We start from the raw sequence: 22,529 nt of genomic DNA, 5'->3' as shown, positions 1-22,529 counted from the left end.
TTTGTGAAGGCTACATGAAGTTCTGTTCTTAGTTTCTTTGGAGTGCTTAAACTCAGAATTCATCAAATGTTTTCACTAATGTCTTGATCCTTATACTCAGCTACATTTACTTATTTACAAATAAGTGTATCTCTAACTGCTAACCAAAGAAGCTTTGGGAGGGGAATAAAAATGAAAGCTTTAAAAATTATTACATTTGTGTACGTGTGTGTGTGTGTGTGTGTGTGTGTGTGTGTGTGTGTGTGTGTGTAGGGCAGAGGACAACTTGAGAGAGTAAGTTCATTACTTCTACTAAGTCCTAATTGGGTCCTGCTTGGTAGAGTCTTTACACTCTGAGCCATCTTGACAGCCCCCAAACAAAGATTTTTTTTAACCTTGAAATGTCAGTTCTTCACCTAAATCTATGAATTCCATCTTTTTCACCAAAATAACTAGGTTTGAATCCCAAGCCCAGTGCATGCTTTGTGTGTCTACCTCTAAGCTATATATATATATCAGCACCTCCAGGTAATTTGGATACTCCACTTTATATCTTCACAGAACAAAGTGCTCTGTCAGATATTAATAATTGTTATTAAATCATTTGCCTATTTCTTGTTAAAGAATCTTCCCTATACCAACTAGGATGTAAATGTTTATACTGGACAGTTACTTACATAGCATAGCATTTCATGTAAAATAAATATTTAATAAGTATTTTTCAATGAGAAAAGTGAAACTATACAAACTCAAAGTTTCCAAGTGTTTGATTTCTTTAAGTTTCTGGTTGTCATCTTATATCTGTCTTAATACCTTGCCTTTTAATCAATTGTTCAGGAAATCTACAGTGCTGTGATGTTGGTGTTTATAAAGGAAGATTTGCACAGTGTCTGCTGTCATGGAGATCCACTCCCTCCATGATACAGAGGCATAAGCAGAGCTTTCACTGGGTTGCAGTTGTTTGCGATACTATTCAGATGTGGAGACATTTTTCTAGTGGAAACTTCTAACCAAGGTGTGAGCAGGAGGCTGTTATCTGAATTCAAACAAAGCCCATTCCCACTCACATCATTAGGAACCTCTGGTGGAGTAACCCCACAATAGCCAAAGGGAAATCTTCTCAGCACTGATCCCACTCATTCTTTCCTGCTCTTCCCTCGTGTGGGTCATTCATCATTTTGACAAGCTTTACACCAGCATTTGTGTCTGTTCACCAGAGACTCACGCACACTCATGAATTATTTTGTCAGAACTTTGCCCTCATGTCTTATTTGAATCACGATAATGAGATCCTGACGGGAAATATACCAAACATATCAGTTGGGACCAATACAAAGAGGCAGTACTAAGTGATGATTTGACTCAAAGTAGACATTTATGACCCTAGTTACTTTGAGGTCCTAGCTCAAGTTTTCACAGAAACAAAGCTTACCAGTTCCCCTCTCTCTAAAAAGAGAAAAGTAAAGAATGAGTGTAGGCACACATTTGTCCTTCTTTCATATATACACATTATACTACAATACATATATACAAATACTAATGCATAAACACATATCTGTATATATATATTGAGTGAATTTCTGATAGGCAGTCAGTAGACTGACATTTTGTTGTGTTATTCAGTTCTTTGAATACCTTGGAATGCCTTGCATAATTTAATTAAATGCTGGTAATTCAATAACTATTTTCAGAGAAAAAAAAATATCACCAAGCAGATGTCTTCTACTCAAGGAATGTCATATTTGTTCTGCAGATTAAAAGCAACTGTGATAGTTTAACTGGAAGATGTACAGTTAGTGGAATTATATAGCTTCTATGCTGTTGCTCAAACAATGTTTTGTCTACACCACAAATAATATCCTATTTTGTTTCTGAAGTCTCTTCCAACTTAGCAGTACCTAAGCTTCTTTGTCTACATAGATAGCATGCTAGCTGAATGCCAGAAACGCGCAGGTCACTTTCATAGCCACCACATTTCCCTCCCTTCCCTTTCTTATTTCTTGATATGTAAGTTCACACGTTTCAGAAGTGGAATCTTCTTACACAAAGAATCACACATAATACGAGTTATTTAAATTATTTTTACCAGTTGGCTTTGCTCTGACTTGTTTCTTTGCATCTGAAGTTCTGTCCTTATATTTATTTTTGTGAACATGTCTTATTTGTGTCATTGTTACTGCGAAGACACCTAGATGATTGTGCTGTTGCCTGTATTGTGCTTTAAAAAAAAGAAAACAAACTGGTTAAATTTTCAAAATTGTTTTTCTGTACTTTATCAACTGCAATGTTGGAATATAAAAAAAAAAAAGATGGAACCTAGGTAAGAGCAATAACGCACAATTGTGTTCATTCTTTGACACCATTCCAAAAATTAACAGCCCAGTCTCTCAAGCTGAGAGATTATAACCACATTGACCTAATGTAAAAAATAAGAACATGCAAGTAGTTTATGCTTGTACTAACATTATAAATAATGTCATTGCAGTATAAAGTGCTTTTATAGAAACATACTTATGTTTCACGTTAATGGATATAATTGATATAAGTATACTTTTACACAAAACGATGATTATCTTTGAGATCATGTAAAAGGAAGTCCCATGTCCCCTTAGGAATTAGTACCAAGTTGGAAAACACTCTAGCCCACTATTTTTATTATAAGGGTAACATATGTAAAAAATAGTGCAACTATTTTAAACTTCAGGATCATTTTATGCATGCATTTATTGGTAGCTTACTAATATTGATATTTTTCAAGGGAAGGGAAATCTGTGAAATGAAGAACTTGCCAATGGGTTGTTAAGTTCCAAAATGAGTAGGATAGAGGATTCTATTAGACAACCCTGATTACATGGAGGAAACACCCAGCAAAAAGAATGGCATTGTTTTGTGTCAATAATATGTTATATGAATCCCTAAAGGTCTACCTCCTCTCTCTATCTTTGACATCACATCAAACCCTGCCTGTGAAACGGGGTCTTCCGTTTAGAACTCTATCATGAGTACTGGGTACCATTCTCAAAGCAATGGATAACTGTATTGATTTAGCTATTCTTATTATTTTATTGCAACAATTGAGTCTTCTTGTCTGTTTCACAATGGCTTGATATTACAAGGTAACCAATTCCATTCAGTCAAGTTACTAGTAATAAACTTTTATATCTGGGTGAGAAGTGCTTCCTTGAACCCTGATAGTAAAGGAGCAGAGATTATCTCTGTAGCCATGCTATAAACTGAATGTCAGCTTCTTTCTCCCAAATTTACCAACATTGTTATTTTTTCTCATGCTAGCCAATAAGAATTAAGTCAAAGTGGTTTTTGTTTTGTTTTGTTTTTTGGAAAAATGCATCATACTGTTCTCAATTTTTTTTTATTTGAAAAACCTAGGTTGCCTTATATAAGTGTAGCTATCCTTATGTCTTCTGGTTACTCTGCTACACAGTAATCATGCTCTGCTTTGCATTTTGAACTTCTGTGTGCATTTCATTCCAAAAGGATATATTGCAGGCTATCTTACGTTGCATATCTTTGAGTCTGGGGTTGGCTTCATTCTCATGTAAAACATTTACTGACAAGACATTAGCTGTCTCATCGTGTTGTTTTATCCAGGGCAGCTTTATCTTCCTAGCTGTATTTCTAGTAGTTTCTGAACATACACATTTGTAGTTTTTGTTTCCTCCATGGAATTCAACTTCCCCTTTACAGAGCCAAACTATCACACATCCTTTACTTTTTCAAATACACTTGTCTTCTGTACTTTGAATAAATTCACAAATTTCACTGATAGCCTCTTCTGCTAAGTAAAGCCTGAGTGCAGTGAGTCTCCATTGGTTTGTTTTTAGTATTGGAGATCATGAAACATGTTTTCATGTTTCAAGAGTTTGTCTTAAACCGGAGATTTATACATCAGTAATATTTCTTCTAGAGTTTGAGGTTTTCCACCATGCTTTCTTTGGTTCAATGTCTTGTCTTGAATTAAGCTGTGTTATCTGTCTTCTACCAGTACAGGTGAGGTTTGTACTCCCTGTATTTAGTCAATATGGTTCCCTGAGGTTTGCCTTAGGTCTGCATTCCCATTCATTCCTATCAAGTTTACCACTACACAGCTGATAAGGCTCCAGGATTTCACTGGCCGGACAAAGCTGCCAAGATTTTTGATGGTTCTGGTGCAGATAAAATTATTATCCTCACCCATAAAGCTGGGCGGTGGGTACAGGAGTAGTGTCAGGCAAGGACAGACTTTTTAGCTCTTATCCTTACACTCCCCTCAATGTGTCTTCTTCTGTTATCACTCCTTCCCCATTTCAGTCCCCCGAAATGAGTCATTTTATCTAATTTTAAGCTTTGCTTTTTAAAGGCAGGACTCCCAGACACTCAGTGTCCACATAGGCAGAAGTTTGCTTCTTCCAGCCCCCCAAGGTAAGTTAGATAAGGTGTTCCCGATACAGACTGTATTCTATTTTATTTCTCAGTTCCATTTTCAGAAATTCTGCCATGCTTCTGTTTCCATTGGCTTTGGACAGCCGTGTTAACTACACACATTTTCTGAATAACGCCAGTGTGGTGGTTGGAATAAGGCAGCCTGTCTGCTAATTTTGTCCTGGATTCTGGGAGCACTGAAAAGCACAGGGCATGCTTCCTGTGAAAGAAAGTTGTGCAGCCTCCCTGGGTAAAAAGTGGTCTATATATCTCTTTTGTTTATGTAATTTTTGTCTCTTGTCTTTTTTATGCTCCATATTTTCAATTACTTTTATTTAAATACAGTTGAAAGGCTTGTTTTGGTTGGTGGGGGAAGGAAAACATTTACTTTGCTTATACTGGAATATCACAGTTCATCACCTTATCATCAAAGGAAGTCAGGACTGGAATTCAAACAGGGCAGGAACCTGGAGACAAGAGCTGATGCAGAGGCCATAGAGGAGTGCTGCTTTCTGACTTCTTCATCATAGCTTACTTAGTCTGCTCTCTTTCTTTCTTTTTTTTAATAAAAAAATAAGACTTTTTCATCTTATATGTTCTGATTACAGCTTTCCCCCCACCTCCTCCCAGATCCATCCCATTTCCCCATGTAGCCTGATTCCACACCCTTCCTTTCTCTATCTCATTAGAATACAAATGAATATCTTTTAAAAAAAATAGTAAAAATAAAATAAGAAAATAAAAGCAAACAAACCAGCCTGGAAGGAAAGGGAAACCTAACATTATGGAGGCTTCTTAGTATATATACATACATGAAAGAAATCTAAGTGGAATCACCAAATAACTTGGTAGATATATCCCCAACTAGACATTTCTCCCCACCAAATGAAATGTCCAGTGCTGGGAATGGGTTATATCTGATCAAGTTGTTAACGAAATGGGTCCAGCGGAAACCCCCAAATAACCAGGCTATTCCCAAGGCTATTGGTTGCTCTCCACAAACTGATGGTAAGTGTGGTGGTATTGTGCTTCCCGAAATATTGTGCATGCTAATAAACTTATCTGGGGTCAGAGAACAGATCTGCCACAATATTAAACATAGAGGATAGGCAGTGGTAGCACACGCCTTTAATCCTAGCATTCCAGAGGCAGAGGTCTACCTGGATCTCTGTGTGTTCAAGGATACAGCCAAGCATGGTGACTCATGCCTTTAATCCCAGAAAGTGAGCCTTTAATCCCAGGGAATGATGGCAAAAAGCAGAAAGCTATATAAGGCGTGAAGACCAGAAACTAGTAGCTTTTGGCTGGTTAAGCATTCAGGCTTTCGAGCAGCAGTTCAGCTGAGATTCATTCGGATATGAGGACACAGAGGCTTCCAGTCTGAGGAAACAGGATCAGCTGTGGAACTGGCGAGGTGAGGTAACCGTGGCTTGTTCTGCTTCTCTGACCTTCCAGGACTCACCCCAATACCTGGCTCCAGGTGTGATTTTATTAATAAGACTCTTTAAGATTCATGCTACAGGTAAGGTCTTATTGCTGCAGACAACACCTGCACAGCTCATTGAACATGGAGAAGTGCCTTCAGGGAGCTTCACCCATGATGACTGGAGTTCACAGTACTAGGAGGTACTCTGCACACTACTAGAGGAGAAAGGTAAACAGCAACCCAGTTAGAATGTAAACCAGCTACATTATAGATCAATCCTGGGACCAGTGGGGTCCTAGCACTGATCTATAATGGTGATCTGCCTGCAAGATATGCTGGTACAGTCTTTTGCACAAAAGTTGTGGGAATAACCAACAACTATCTGATTGGAATTAAGGACCCCTACTCCATAAAATGGAACCCATGCTTGACACTGACACTTGACACTAGCCAAAATCCTGAGACTAGATAGGTCACGGACCTAGGGGAACTCCAAATACTACTGCTTGGTTAAAAGAAGGTACCCATAAGATGACTCCTCATGACATTCTGCTGTACTCATAGATCAGTTCCTTGCTCAGCCATCACCAGAGAAGAAATAACTAATAATAATAATAGTAATAATAGGAACAAATACAGAGACCCACACCTGGAAAATGTACAGAGAGTGAGAGACCATGGAACACTTAGTCCTAAATGAAATGGCTTCATCATATATCTTGCCTCAGGGCTCAGGGAACTCTGTGGAAGAGGAAGTGGAAATATTGTAAGAGTAAGAGAGGTGGAGGACACCAAGGAAATAGTGTCTTCCAGACACAACAGGATCTATGCACATATGAATTCACAGAGACGGTGGCAACATGCACAGGACCAGCACAGATCTGAGTCAGATGGGGTCCCAGGACTAAGTGGGGAAGCAGACATAAGCCCCCATCCCTAACCCGGAAGTTATTTCCAATTGATAACTGTTTGCAAAGGGAAAAAAGTGTTTTCCCCAATAGAGTCTCACTGGGTATACAAACCAACCTGAAAGGCTTGTTTAAAATTTATAATAAAATCTGGCTATCTGAAGTTCTCATTTCTGTCATTATTTAGTTTGTTGATCTATTGATTACTAATTACAGCTCATTTCCTGTCATTTGTCATATTAGATTACAAACTTGTATCTTGTTTTATGTGAAACATCTTCCAGTGCAAATATCAGCTCTCCAGACAAGACACACTACTCCTGCCGTGCATCCTGGAACTCTGCACATAAAGTGCCAGGTGGTTTGTTGGGTTTCGATTTTTCTGTAACTATATGGGTAATATGATTTTGAACCCCAGATATATAAGATATTTCTTTAAAATTCCTAGAAATGTTTTTAAAATTATATTTTTTATTTGTGTGTGTGTGTGTGTGTGTGTGTGTGTGTGTGTGTGTGTGTGATGTGTGCCACCAGCATGCGTGGAGGTCAGAGGACAATTTTCAGGAGTCAACCTTCTCCTACTACCATGTGGGTCCCAGGGATCAAGAGAACTCAGGTCATCGGGTTTAGTGGCAACTGCCTTTGCCCACTGTGCTCTCTTGCTGACCCCTTAAAAACTTCTGTAAAACCTAAATCGAAGGCCAAGCCAGAATGGCCTCCATCCCGTGACGCCTCACTGAGAAGCAAAAATACCTATTTCATAATTTCATTCTTTTATTCTCTTTCTTCTTATTTATTTATTTGTATGTGTATGTGGGCACATGCCATGCCAAGGCAAGCGTGTGTGTGTCAGCTGACAAGCTGTTGGAGTTTATTCTTTCATTTTACCATGTGGGATCAAGGGATGGAACTTAGATTCTCAGACTTGGAGGATGGCAGCAGCTTTACTCACTGAATTATCTTACTGGCCCGGATGTTTTACCTGTTTTCAAAGTCTCAGATTAACATGCAGATCTAAATTCAAATACTTTTTTTGGGGGGAGACCCCGTATTTGTCAAGCTATACAGAAGTAACAGTCAAGCACAAGCCTGTAGGTTTAGATTTCGTTAAATTCTCTAGGACAGTCATAGCTTCAAAGTAAGCATACTCTTCTAGTCTCAGGTCTTTGTTTTTGGTCTCTACATTATTTCCTTAATTTTAAAGAATCTTGGCAGTACACTGGAAAAAAAATTTGATAATATTTTATATGGCTTTTCTAAGGTTTTTCTTCAGCTGCTACAAAAAACAATGTCTTCAGATTAAATGTGAGACTCTTTCAAGATGCATTTTTAATCCCTCTCTCTCTCCTTCTTTCCCTCCCTTCCTCCTTCCCTCCCTCCCTCCTTTTCCCTCTTTTTTTCTTGCCTTCCTTCCTTTCTTTCTTTCTTTCTTTCTTTCTTTCTTTCTTTCTTTCTTTCTTTCTTTTTTCTTTCTTTCTTGACAGGGTCTCATTCTGTAACCAAAGGCTAGCCTGGAACTCACTATGTAGCTCAGGCTGGCCTCAAACTTGTAGATGATTTTCTGCTTTGGTCCCCTAAATTCTATAATTACAAGCACGAGCCACCATGCCTGAGAAAGTTCTGGAATTTTCTAAGTAGAAAAATCATACATTCATAACTTATATTTATTCTCTGGTCTCATTTTTTTGCTAACTATGACTTCCTAAACAATGTATTACACTGGCTGAGTCATCCAGAATCTTGTTAAATAATTAGAGTGATTGCATTCTAGCCCATTCACAGTTCTAATGAGAATGATGTGTATTTCTTTATTTGGCTTTGACTCTGTGTTTGGAATAGCTGTCAGTCATAAGAATGTCCTACTTTTATAGTAGAGTAAATTTTAGTCATAAATAAATGCAAAATGTTGCCTATATATATATATTTACTCTTGAGATAAATGCTAGGTTGTAGCAATAAACTGCTTTATTTTTTATTGATCAAGTGGTACCTATTTTATGTCAAGGATTGGGGTCTTCTTCTACCAGAAGCAGTGGTCCTAGAATGTCAATCCAAGCCATAGTTTGTGGCTATAAGAGAAACGTAGCTCTTACCATTACTCTGTGAAGTAAGATTTTTTTTTCTCAATGAGAATAAAGAAAGCAGAACTCGTCTGTAGTGGACTTCAGTACCCAAAGCCTGCTAGGTCTTGTCTAGCAATTGATGCAGGGTAATTATCTGTCTGTATCCCCTTCTTGATGCAAATAAAATATCTTGGGGTCTTGGCCATCAAAAGAAGAGACTGTGACCAAAGATCTATGAGAACTTAGTCTAATCCCAATACAAAAGCATAGATAAAGCCTTTATTTAGCAGGGAATGAAACTGTCAAATAAGGTAAGACAGTAGAGCAGGTTATGAGTGTGCCTTTTCTCTGTAAGGAAATGTTTTGGGTCTGAGGATACACTCTTATGTTCTGGTTCAGGAGTTAAAAGACAGTACACATAAAATTAATTTTTATCAGTTTTTAAGTATTGAATTATTTTCCATTTTATTTAAGTGTTGCTGTACTGAACTAAATGCTGTGTCCCCAGCTCACCCATCCATATGCTACAATCCATACTCTGTAATGTGAAAGGATGAAGAAATGGGCTCCTATGGAGGGAATTAGAACTGAATGACACGAGGTTGGAGCTCTTCTTGAATGGAATTTCAATTGTAGTAAGAGTCCTGAGACAATTTGTTCTTCCTCCTGCTATGTGAGAACACAGTGAGAGGAGCTATTCGTATTGAATAGGCACAGGCTCATCAACTCACGATAATATTGTGAGATCATCTCCTTGACCTTGTTCTTTCCATTCTCCAGAACTGTAAGAAATGAATTTTGGTTGCTTATAAACCATGTAACATATGGTATTTTTTTATTGTAGTCTGGACTAACACATACACACATATGCTCACATACATATATCTGTGTTTGATCTATTTACTTCAATTAAAGTTTCATTTCTGTATTCATACGAGGCTTAGTATATTTTATATAGCTAAGTATTTAAATTTTAATGATTTTTTATCATTTAAATCGTTTCTTAGGATTTTTGTGGAACTTAGATTTTAAAACAAATAGTGCTCAATTTTCTGGAAGAATGATGTAAGTGTGATTGTTAATCTTGTCACATTTAAACTTTTCTCCATTTTATCTATATTTTCTATGCTTTTGAAAACATATAAATAATTTATATATTTATTTTGGTTTTATTAAAAGAAGACCACTCCATAGTATGATATAATCTTTCAATCATTACATAATATTCCACAATATGAATGAAGTACAACTTATTTTTATTTCCTCAGTCAAATTAGTAGTCATATGAGATATGAAAAGATTTGATTCTTTTGTCATTTTAATTTATATTAGAAACAGGGAATATCTACCCAGGTGTGTTGATGCACACCTTTAATACCAGAACTCAGGAGGCAAAGGGAGGCAGACACTTGTGAGTTCAAGACCAGCCTAGTCTACTTAGTGAGTTCTAGGACCCTGTCTCAAAAATAAACAAGCAAACAAACAACAAACCCTCCCTGCCCAAAAAAACCTCAGTGAAAATTTTGTATAAATTATATTGATGTATTTACTTTTAGACTTATAAAATAAATTTATTAAAGTGAAGAGACAGTACTTTCAGAAAAAAAGGAGACAGTACAATGTACATGACCAAGATGCTTGTACAAATTTGTATTAACATACTCCCATCAGTAAATATAAGGGCTACCATTTTCTTATTTTATTTTTATTGCTGAATTGTATTGCATTATCAATAAAAGATAGTATAACATTTTGGTATAATTATTATTCTCAGCTGTAATTATGGACTACTATTTAATCAATTAAATTGGTCATTTTTTGTGTTTATTTTTTGAGTGTTTTGATAATTAAAAATATAATTTTGTAAAATTCCTTCACTTTTCTATAAATGTGCAGAAACATATTATTGTTCAAAAGAGCAACTTTTTTATTGTTTGTGCTGCTAAAATTCCTCACATGAACATTATTTATGATATTTTTTGCATAACTTCTAAAAGATCCTCCATATTAGGTATAATTTATATATTGCAACATTGCATGGCAAAGTAATTTCTCATGGTTTGAACAGACCCAAAAAGTCATGACTTAAGCCAACACCTTTCCCACTGCTTTTCTTTATTCACTGTGGCCTTCTCCATGACCAAAGGTAAGCTCTACTTTCACACCAAGGGTTACGTTAGCTATTTTTAAAAGTACATGTATATATCATGTATATGTATATAAGTGGGTCATTCAGTTCTTGTTGTACAGAACCAGCCTTCATATTAATCTATATTGAGTATATTGATTTTCCGTTGCTTTTCTCCCCTGTTGTATCTGTCCTTTTGCACAGTGTGACTCGGCCTTAACTACTCTGCATAGTGTTCAGTAATTTGGAGTCTTGACCATCACTTCCCTCTTGTCTGTCTGGCATTCTCTATCTGTCATATGCTGAAGGCAGTATCTCTTGGCACATTGCCCTCTTTGGTTCATGTTCTTCCATTGTCCTACAGCTGTCATCATTTGGTTGGGATGTCAGCAGTATGCCTACGTTTGCCATTCCTTTGCTTTTGTCATTTCCTTAAAAATATTTTATTTTTATTTTACTTGACAGCCTTACTTGATGTCATAGATGTGTTTTCTTTTTCTATCCTGCTTCATGTTTACAGCACCCTTTGAATGTTCGCAGTGAGGTCCATTGATTATGGAAACATTTCAGCATCATCTCTTCAACCATCACATATTTAATCCCTACCTGTCACTGATATTAAAATTCTAAATTTAGAGCTCTCAAAATATAATGGATATCTTTCATTCTTCTCTCTCTTTTGGTTTGCTTTTTTCTCATATATTCATTCGGCCTATTTCTTGGGCTCTGTCATTCACATTACTTTATCTGTCTATGGTAATACTTGTCATTAAATCAATTCATAATTTCAATATTATATTTTTCAACCTTGACTCTAGATATATGACAGTTTTGATTTTTCTAGTTCACTATTGGAATTTTCCATAATTATATTAATAACATGTTTATTTACATTTGGCAAATAATCTTAACCTTCTGTGGGTGAAAAGTACTTTAACATTTTTACCTTAGGGTTAGTTGGATAAATTTCATATTGGTAGTTGCTTCATATAAGTAATTTGATTACATCACCCCCTGGGATTTAGACATCTATGTAAGGACAATGAAAAGAATGTGTAATCATCTCTTATTTTCGAGGTAACATGTATTTTGTAAATAATTTGATAGTTATTAATCCTTTATATTGTCATATTACTATGATGTGCCAATATGTGATTCTTTGCTATATGCTGTATCTAGTAATTTGAGCACACTCTTAGCCCTACAAATATCTCAGTTTAATATTAGATACTTTCCTATTTCTACACTATAAAATTTATTTCTCTAAAATTTCCTTCTCTTTAGCTCTTTGGATGTGTTTCAGAGTATCTTAATAGTCTATTCTCAAAGCTTCTTAGTTCTCTTACATGTCTGAAATTGTACTTGGGTTTTCCTGTATTCTAATGTCTTGATCACTTTTAACTGTTTCCTCTCTTCATGTCTGTTAGTTTTTGAGCTTTGTGCTATTTGTTTCAATGATCACATTATTCATTCTCAAGATTTCTACATTTTTCTAATGTTAATATTTGTTTTATTGAAGTTTACTTAGCTTAATTATTCATCCTTTAATGAATGTAGCTCCTCATATTTAGAGCATTCCAACTAAATCTCCTAAGATTTTTTTTCTCCTATGATGTGAATTGTCATTCAATAGCTGGATTTATTTTGATCTATTTTAAGTGTCATATTGCAGTATCCTAGGATATTGATTAGTATGGTTATTTTGAGGTCTGGAACTTCTTTTCTATACCCACACCTATATTATCTCCACCCTTATATGACTAGCTTTCTCCTTCGTGCAGATTAGCAGTCATCTTAAGCTAATACTAGGGCCCCAAGTGTAAAACTGGGCCTTATATGAGTCTTTCAGGACTACCATGCTGTTACATTGTTGCAGGACATGATACTCAGATTTTAAAGCAGTGTATTAGTTTCACTTTCCAGTGCGAAGTGGTAACCTTCTTATTTGTACTTCCCTAACTGGCAGGCTCCACTCCTAACTTGGCTCATTCCACCCCAGTCTCTGTTTAGAGTCAGAGAATTGGCTTTGATTTGCTCTCTGGTAAAGGGCCAATTATTCCCTGGGGTATTGTGTGATTCAAATGTTCACCTTCTCTTGGCCAGATTCCAGAAAGCCTGTAGATTATCCACTGCTTAGAAGTTGTTTTCTTGATGATGCACAGAGCTAGTCATCTTGGTTTTAAGTCAGATAACAAATGTTAAACATTCTTTTTCTACATGTTGTCTATCATTCCTCCATGTTAACAGTAGAACTCCCATATGCTAAGGAGCAGAGTTAACTTATCATATTGGCCAGATGTCAGCTCCTTATACCCAGAGTTTTAAAGGATGCATTCAAATATCTGAGTTCTCTTGGTTTACACACAAAAAATACCCACCAGGTTTATATATATATATATATATATATATATATATATATATATATATATATATATCTGTGTCTGTATCTATAGCTTTTTTATTTATATAAAATAAATGGTATACTTACCCAGTGGATATATATGTGCATGTGTGAGAGTTTTCTCTTCTCAGCCCAGGATACACTGTCATTAGTTTAAGTTCATGAGAGTCAAAGGAATTTCATTGTTTTTTTTTTCTGTATGAATTATCTTCTCTCCAGACACCATTGACCACAGCCTTGCATTGATCCCTATCACCTTTACTCTGTTGCTATACTACCTGTCTCTAAAACAGGTACTCTAATTGGAATTAAGTAATCCTTATATTTCACAAGATGAGCAGAATATGTGGCTGAATCAAATTACAAATGAAAGTCTCTTAATTTTTACTTTCAGGAAAATGCTACTTAACATGTGAAGTAGATCTTTTTCTTTCAAAATGCATGCCATCCATTTACTAATGAATGCTTTTAAATCGATTGCCTGAGCCTTAAAACGTAAAAAAAATTGAATTTTTCCCACTATACCTATGGATAAAGAGGAACAGGTGTAGGTTAGAGGCCAGAAAAGTAAAAGCTTTATTTAAAAACTAGAAAAGGATTCTGTTTGTTAAACTAGAATTTTCTATTTGTAAATCTTCAATTATTAATCATGTTATGGTATTAAGTACCACTTTAAAGAGTCTATGGAGAATGTAATGCTTTTCTGATTCTTGTAATGTCTTAATTCAGAATAGAAATCAACTGAAGAAAAGAGAAAAGGGAAAAGAAAAACATGCCCAAATGGAAAGGGATGTATATGGAAAGTGTTGTAAATAGGAAGGGATGTATATAGAAAGTGTTGTAAGTGGGAAGGGATGTATATGGAAAGGGTTGTAAATGGGAAGGGATGTATATGACCTGTGCCTTTTACTTTATATTACAGGGAATGTATACTGTTCTTCTCTTGGTACTTTCCAGGTGGTATTTTTACAAGTGCATGTAATGAATAAAGCATGTTACATCCTGATGACAGTGCAGGCTACTTATTAAATCTGTATGGACCACACTCACACTGTTTGCTGTGTTTTATTCCAAAGTTCCAAAATCTTTATTTATTTACTTACTTCTTTATAATGTTCTTTTTCTTTTTTTTTCATCTTAAGCAAACCATACATTCCACTCTTTCTTCAAATTTGATGTTCAAGCCCTCTCTGGTACACATTAATTTTCAGCCCTTGATGTAGAGAAAAATGGGCAGCTTTGCTGTAAAGACATACTCACTGGGACTTTCCAGGTTCATTTACTAGAAATTGAACACCTGACCTTGCCTTTCCTTCAACAGCTTGCTTTGATTGGTTGGCTTCAGTTAATGAACCCTGGATTGCATGCTATTGGTGAAAGGATGGGGACTTTGGAATGTGACACTGATTAGATTTTTACACTTTTAGCATATTTTGTGTTACAGAGCAGAATCTACAGGGCCATCATCTTCTTTGACCTTCATCCTTATACCTGGAAATAACTGTGTGGCTAGTAGAGGATTCATGAAGGCATGTAATGTTTAGCATTTCATGTTCTGTTTAATTATCTTTGATATATTATGTAAAATGATAATTGATTTTTTTTTTATTATTTATCTTCTCTTATCTTGATTATCCACCAGGAGGCACAGTGTTAGCACAGCAGATCAAGAGAGATTGATAGAAGAGTGAATGAATGATAGGATGAATGAATTAATGATACTCCAAAGGGGAATAAAGAAGGAACAGAGAGAGACAGAACTAGGGAGTAAGAACGCAACAGAAACATATCCATCACACAGCTTTGCCAGCTTCCATGTAACAGTCAGAATTCTGCTCATTTTCCTTGCAGTAAGGAAAGATATTAGGCTGTTCCTCCTGAGCTGCCTGCCACAAAGGCCACCAAGTGATGAGATGTGGAAATTGTTGCATTTCTGATACCAAAGGCCAAAGTCACATTATTCCAAGGTTGCCTGCTCCTCTGACATCAAAGGCTGCATCTTTCATGAGCTGACACATATTGTCTTCTCTAATCAAAGTTTATTATTTTGAAAGCACTAACACATTAATTTTACTGCCAAAGACTTGTGTTCTTGTTATTATTTTTAAGTTCTTTTCATTCATCTGTGTCAGCGGCTGGAGCTGAGTCTCGGGGAAGCTGGTGCTCAGGGAAGATTCCCAGGGTACAAGTAGGAAGATACACTTGCAGTGTCAGGAAAAACCTGTTTAGTTGGAGTCCTATCTTGGTGCCCTGCTGCCCTTTTTAAACAAATGTATTGGATTTTCACACTTTATTGCTGCTTCATAGCCCAATCTCTAAAATAGACTTCTCTAATTTTGTCTGTGTGTGAGAGAGAGTTTACTTAACAAGTGACCCCATATTGCCTTATACAGGGACGGTTGTTAAGCTGGATTATTGTACACAGACAGAACATCCCATGTGAACTGCTTACAGCGTTTAACACCCGTGTCTCTCCTCTGCTTTGCAGCCTGCTCATGAATCAGGTGCCGAGCTGTGCGCATACAGTACTGAATACATGACAGCATGCTCACAGTCAGTTGCATGAATTTCTGAACTGTGCCGCTCTTATTGAATAAGACTGTCCTCGGAAATGACTGGCATGCAGCATTCCCAGGGGAGATGTGTAAAATATCTCATTTAATTGCATTGCCAAGTTCACCAACTGAAGTTGCCAGCTGTTGCCCTCTCGTCCAGTTCATTTTCGGTCTTCTCACATGTATTAGCATAATTGTATGATTAATGGAGACAATGGCTTTTATCACAAACATCCAGCAGTTGCAGAGCTAGAAATAGATATTAGTTGGAGCTTCAGAAACAGTGGACAAGTTCGAGGGGGAAGAAGCTGCAATATTGTATCACAAATGTAGGGAGATAACTGGTCCTTGACCCATGCCCAAGAGAAGACACATATTTTAACCCCCTAGAAAGATTAATTCTAACATCCATTGTAACTCAGATTGCCCACTTAGCCCATAGGTTAGGTAAATTCTGACACAGATATACAATGTGTGGTATTTTCAGCTCTTCTTCCTGAAAGCCTTACTGTGCTCCTCAGTGTCTTTTTTTTTTTTTCTTTCCAGTTATATCTCTGCTCTGTGCCCAGAGGTCTTCATCTCACTGGCTTCAGCATCTTGCCTTTGTTTATATTTTAAATGAGTCATGTGCTCATCCCAAGAGAGTCTAATCCACTGTTTCAGGCAGCAAACAAACAAACAAACAAACAAACAAATAAAAAGAAAAGAAAACGTCTGCCTCTTCATTGTGAATGCTTTCCGGTCAAAAGTCATGTTTTTCTTTTGTGAGTGTTCATGTTAGTTTTCAGTAGTGTACATTAAAAATACAGTCTCTATGCCTATTGTCGTAAAGAATAACGCCACCTCCACACACACAATGATTTCTTGGGATTCTACAAAGGAAGGTCACATCTTTGGCAAGCCTTCCCATGAACTCTACATCTCCCATCGTCCTTCTGCATCTCATAGAAGAGACTGTTTCTACCTTATTCACTTTTCTTAGAGCTCTGCTACTTATACCAAGCAGATTGGTGTAGCTGGAGAGCTTCTCTCCAGCAGTCTGACAGCCCATTTACAAAATAAACACACAGACGCTTATGTTATTTACAAACTGTATGGCCGTGGCAGGCTTCTTGCTAACTGTTCTTATATCTTAAATTAACCCATTTCTATAAATCTATACCTTGCCACGTGGCTCGTGGCTTACCGGCATCTTCACATGCTGCTTGTCATGGCGGCAGCTGGCAGAGTCCCCTCTGCCTTCCTGTTTTCTCAATTCTCCTCTCTGTTAGTCCCGCCTATACTTCCTGCCTGGCCACTGGCCAATCAGTGTTTTATTTATTGACCAATCAGAGCAATTTGACATACAGACTATCCCACAGCAGATTGGTTAAGTACTGTTTTCCCAAACACAGAGAACTCTTCCTGAACGTGCTGAGAAGGGATTGTCCATTGATACACACATCACCAGAGAGAAAGGAACATCAGTTGACGCATTGCTTCCAATTATTTGGCCTTTGGGCAAGACTGAGAGGCTTTCTATCCATTAATGGTTGGCATGGGAGGGCCTAGTTCACTGTGGGCAGTGCCACCCTGGGTCAGGTGATCCTGAGTCCTATAGTAAAGCAGGCTGAACAAGCCACAAGGAACAAGCCAGTAAACAGCCCTTCTCCATGACTCTGCTTCAGCTCCTGCCTCCAGGTGCCTGCTGAGTCCCTAGTTTGGTGTCTCTCAGTGAAGGAGCATAAGTAACCTATAAGGCAAATGAACCCTTTCCTCCCTCAAGTCACATTTACACAGTGTTTTTATCACACTAACAGAGAAACTAAATAAGACATTATAATGCCTATGAAAAAAAATGCATACATGTAGAAGGAATATATCTCCAAACTCAATAGTTATCGATTCTCCTCCTAGGGTGAGTCAGTTCTTCTTTTTTCTGCTGTGGATGATTGATTGATAAATAAAACACTGATTGGCCAGTAGTCAGGCAGGAAGTATAGGCAGGACTAACAGAGAGGAGAAAGGAAGGAACAGGAAGGCAGAGAGGAGGAGACGCCAGCCTACCATCCAGGGAGCATCTTGTAGAGGCAACAGGTAAAGCCACGAAACATGTGGCTACATATAGATTAACAAAAATGGGCTGAGTATAAGAGTAAGAGCTAGACAATGGTAGGCCTGAGCTAATGGCCAAGCAGTTTAAATAATATAAGCATCTGTATGTTTATTTTATAAGTGGGCTATGGGACTGCTGGGGCTTGGCGGGACCTGGAGAGAAAAACTCTAGCTACATTTTTCTTTTTAATTTTTAGAAGTAGAGATGATCCAAGTATGATAGATGTCAAAGTTTCATACCTCTTTCCTTTGTGGATGAATTATTAGAAAATTAGCACCATCAATTCAAAAAGCAAAAATATAAAAATATAACACTTTACTAACTCTCTTCCTTGAATTAACATTAGCTTTGGTCTGAATGTATGACCTTTCCCCCATTTCATATTTACCAAGATGATGGTCTCAGGAGGCAGGACTTTTCATAGGTGATGAAGTTGGAGACCTCATGAGTGGGATCAATGTCTTCATACAAGAGCCTTCTTTTCACCGTTCCACTGTGAGATGGTGACTTGTATTCAAAATCATCATATGTCAGAGTTAAAAATTGATGATTTGTAAATGCAACTGGTTGTAAAATAACATTTTGAATTGGCTGCAAACCATCTGTTTGCAGTTGAGGAAACCATCGGTTTGCAGTTGAGGAAAACAGGAGGGGCTGATTTGTCTGCCCTAAACCAGCCAGCCAACTCTTGGCAGTGAGGGTTTGAGTCCCTTTGTATCCAGATTCTTAGGTTAGTTATCTTCTTCCTCCTCCCTCTCTTTGTTTTCTTTTTTATGGTGTGTGTGTGTGTGTGTGTGTGTGTGTGTGTGTGTGTGTGTGTGTGTGCAGGTACAAAGATGTTTAAGTCATGTTCATAGCTGTCAGATAACACCTTTTGAGAATAGGGTGCTCTCCTTCTCCTACTGGATCCCTGGATCAGGCTCGAGTGGACAAGCTTATGCTGTAAGCATGTTTACCCATAATCCATCTCACCAGCCCCAGTTCTCACATTCTAAGCTGTGGCTGCTTGAACAGAGGAACTAATTCTGAGTGACAACTGCCCAATTGTTTTATCCAGACAGATATTGTTATTTATACGAATGGAACAGCTGCACATGTTTTAAAATATCTGAAGTTAAATAAATACAGGAAATTCAGGTGTACCTCATAATTAATATGTAGTGTGTAATATAGGGTGTGGAACACGTCTGGTAACACTGAAGGTGCAACTGGTGTTCAGTCAATAACTAAATAATCCTCACGGACCAGACACGCCTGTGGCTTGCACTGTGAGTTTAGAATTACACAAAATGGATCTTGTTCTTCTTGTTCTTGGTCTTCAACAACCACTTACTTACACTGGCCTTGGGCAATTTACTCCTGAAGTCAACTTCACTGTCCTCACCTTCTGATAGTGATAATATATCTGCCTTATAGAGTCTTCTTTAAAAACATGAATGAAGACCTGTTCCTGAGACTAGGGTTTGTTCAAAGGTAATTTGATTTCTTCCTCTTTCATTCATCATTCTTGTTGGAATTATTAATATAAATTTAGCTAATCTGTTTCTCTGACTCTTACCCAAAATAAACTGATTTTACATTTGCTCCCTGTGGGGACAATAGTTAAGAATTAACTATGGTCGTAGAATCTTGGAAATATGACTATTTTTCTTAAAAAAAAAAAAAAAACAACCCACAAATACTCATTTGTAACAGGACTGACACATAGTCTTGAGGAATACAGAAAGGCAGGCAATGAATGAGTAGCTTCTGGGAGACAGGTGAAGCATATTTGGTGGATTAATTTTCAACTCACCTTCTCAGAAGAAAAGGACAAACCCCTCATTTACCAAGATTCTAAAGAGATTTCCAGGCGAGTCCCTTGCCAGCCTCACATTAGTCTTTGCTTTGAAGTATCCATTCCCCAGAGCTTGGTTTTCTTGCCCAGGACCCAAACCTGTTATTGAGCTGCAAGAGCTCTGAAGGAAAAAATCAGCTCCTTCCGCTGACATTCACAAGCCTGGTGTCCTCAGAGGGGGATGGTCTAGGTGCTTATCAGGTAATCAATCTCTCTGTCTATCAGCCTCTTTGTCTTTAGGACAAAGTAAGTTAGTGCAATTACCTCATCCACAACAATCACCTCACCTTAAACTGTTTATTCTCCACAGAGAGGTGTTTGGGAGCAGGTAGTACTCTGGCAAGACAAGTTCCCTTGTTGTGTGCATCTGTCAATACTGAGCTTGATAGCACTGAGGAACAGTCCACAATGCTGTCTTGCAAGCCAAGTTTTCCTTCTCTCTTGAGACTACCCCGGAAGTGAGGACCCAGATATCTGACCCGATGAGTCCTAGGGGCGTTTGGATGGCTTCAGGCAGAAAGCTATGGTCTCATTGTGGAACCCTGGACAGGAAGCCAACCTACTGTCTTGGGGAAGAGAGGTCTGCCTGAAATCAGTAGCCTACTGCAGGCCCTTCCAAGATCAGTTAAAGAAAGATCTCACCACCTAATAAAGAGGAAACAAACAAAAAACTTAAGTTTTTTTTTTTTTTTTTTTTTTTTTTTTACTTTCCCTTTACTTACTAGAAAGGCTATTTCCAGGGTCTGGGTTGAAATCAACAAAAATATAAGTGGCCAGCAATGAGGCAACCTTTGAGAACTTTGGAGATTCCGGAGTGACACCTCTAACAGAAAAAGGAAAATGAGGGAGTGAGAGTTTTTTGCTTTCTTCAAACACAGCAAAGCAAAACTTGATCCCACACATCCACAAGCACCCTCCATTCATCCCCTCCTTCTTTAATTTTCATTCACCTTTGGGCATAATTAGCACAGTCGCAGGAATGGTTTATGGTGTTATTTTTTTTTTTTTTTTCTTTCTTGTTTCAGCCTTCTGCTGGTTAAACAGCGGAAGAAGCAAGGAGAGTCGAGCAAGACTCAAAGTTGAGTGAAACCTTGCTTTCCTGGAAGCCTCTGTCTCTCGCACTCAGAGGTAGCCAGCATGATTGCCTTGCATCCCGCCGCTGGGCGCTCGCCTCCAAGAGGCCGGGCTGCTCCTCCGCACAGCTCGGCTCGCGGACGCGCGTCCTCGCCTCGGGCTGCGGGGCTCGGGCGCGCCGCCTGCCTTCCCGCGCGCGCGGGCCCTCTGCAGCGGGGAGGCTGAGTCCGCACGTGCGGCTGCTGCGGGCTCACCTGCGGCGTCCGCGCTCGGTCCCGCCCTCCGCCCCGCCCCGGCGCGGCTCATTGGTCGCCGCTGCGGAGGGGCGGAGCCGGGGGCGGCCCGGGAGCTCATTAGCGATGCGGTCTCCTGGCTCAGCTTGGTAGTCCCGGACCCGGAGAGGCGCTGGGGCTGCGGTCCGCACAGCGGGGACGGCGGGCGGCGCCGCAGGAGGCGATGGGGACGCGCGCTCTGTCCCGCTGCCCACCCGGTGTCCCCGCTCCGTAGGGAACGGCGGTGGAGAAGGTAGACTCACCCCAGACCACCACCCTCTCAGGGGTGGGGGGGAACCTACTGGAGGTGGTCCCCCCCTGCCGTCGTCGTGTCTCGCGGACTCCCAGGGTGTGGAAGAGGAGCGTATCCAGAGTGGAGCTCGGAGCATGGGGACGGCAGCTGCGGGCGGCGGCTGCGGAGCGCGCCGATGGCTCCCCTGGCTGGGACTCTGTTTCTGGGCGGCGGGGGCTGCGGCTGCCCGAGGTAAGCTCCGGGTGGACGGCGGTGTGCGCGCAGAGAAGCGGACGGAGGAGGAGCGGGACCCGCACCTTCGGCGTGGGCTTCCCAAGTTGTGCTTGCTTCTCTCCCGCGTGCGGAGCGCGACTCGGTGGGAACCGGGTGGAGGAGCTCCAGGGGACCACTGCCTTGCAATCCAAGTTTGCTATCTGCCTCAATCCTACAGGTTGCTGTGACCCGGGCCCCTACCCTTGAGTCTCAGCACTGGTTCGGTTTTCCGAACCCTCCCTATTTGCTGCAGGCTGGATAGCTTCTCTTCACTACATCCTCATCCCTCGCTCGCCTCGGTCCTCTCCACTTTTCTTTCTTGCGCGAGCTCGTTCCTGGGTGGGCGCCCACGATGATCTTAGGGAGTACATAGGGAAAGAGACAGGCGAATGAACTCCAATAGAGACTGCGCTTTTTTTTCCCTTCAAGGGAAGCAGCGGAGCTGGTCACTTAGCTCTGCGCCAAGCCCAGTACCCCTCGGGCGACCCTAGCTCTGGCTCTAAGCCAGCACTGGCTTTGCTTCACAGAGGCCGCGTGGATGCGGGAGCTCTGGGGAGCTGTGTGTAACCCCAGGGTTTAACAGCGCCTGCAGTGCCCAGCCGGATAAGCAGTTGGCCAGAGGCTCCACTCCAGGCGCATCCTCTCCCTACTCGGTGCTTACTCTAGCTAGGAAGCGGGGCCTCCCTGAACAGCAGGAAGATTTCAGCTTCTTATAAGCTCAGGACCCCCTCCCCGCCCCTCCGCGCTTCCCCCCCCCCCCCTTTTTCTGGATCCGCTGCACTCCAGCAGAGCATCAACTTAAAGATACACCCCCACGGACCTGTTTTGAAGCTGATCACAGGCAGTTTCAGACAGCCCTGGTGCCTC

The sequence above is a fragment of the Peromyscus eremicus genome, chromosome 17 (genome assembly GCF_949786415.1).
Source record: "Peromyscus eremicus chromosome 17, PerEre_H2_v1, whole genome shotgun sequence".
Lineage (NCBI taxonomy): Eukaryota > Metazoa > Chordata > Mammalia > Rodentia > Cricetidae > Peromyscus > Peromyscus eremicus.
Note: the sequence above shows the minus strand (reverse complement) of the source record.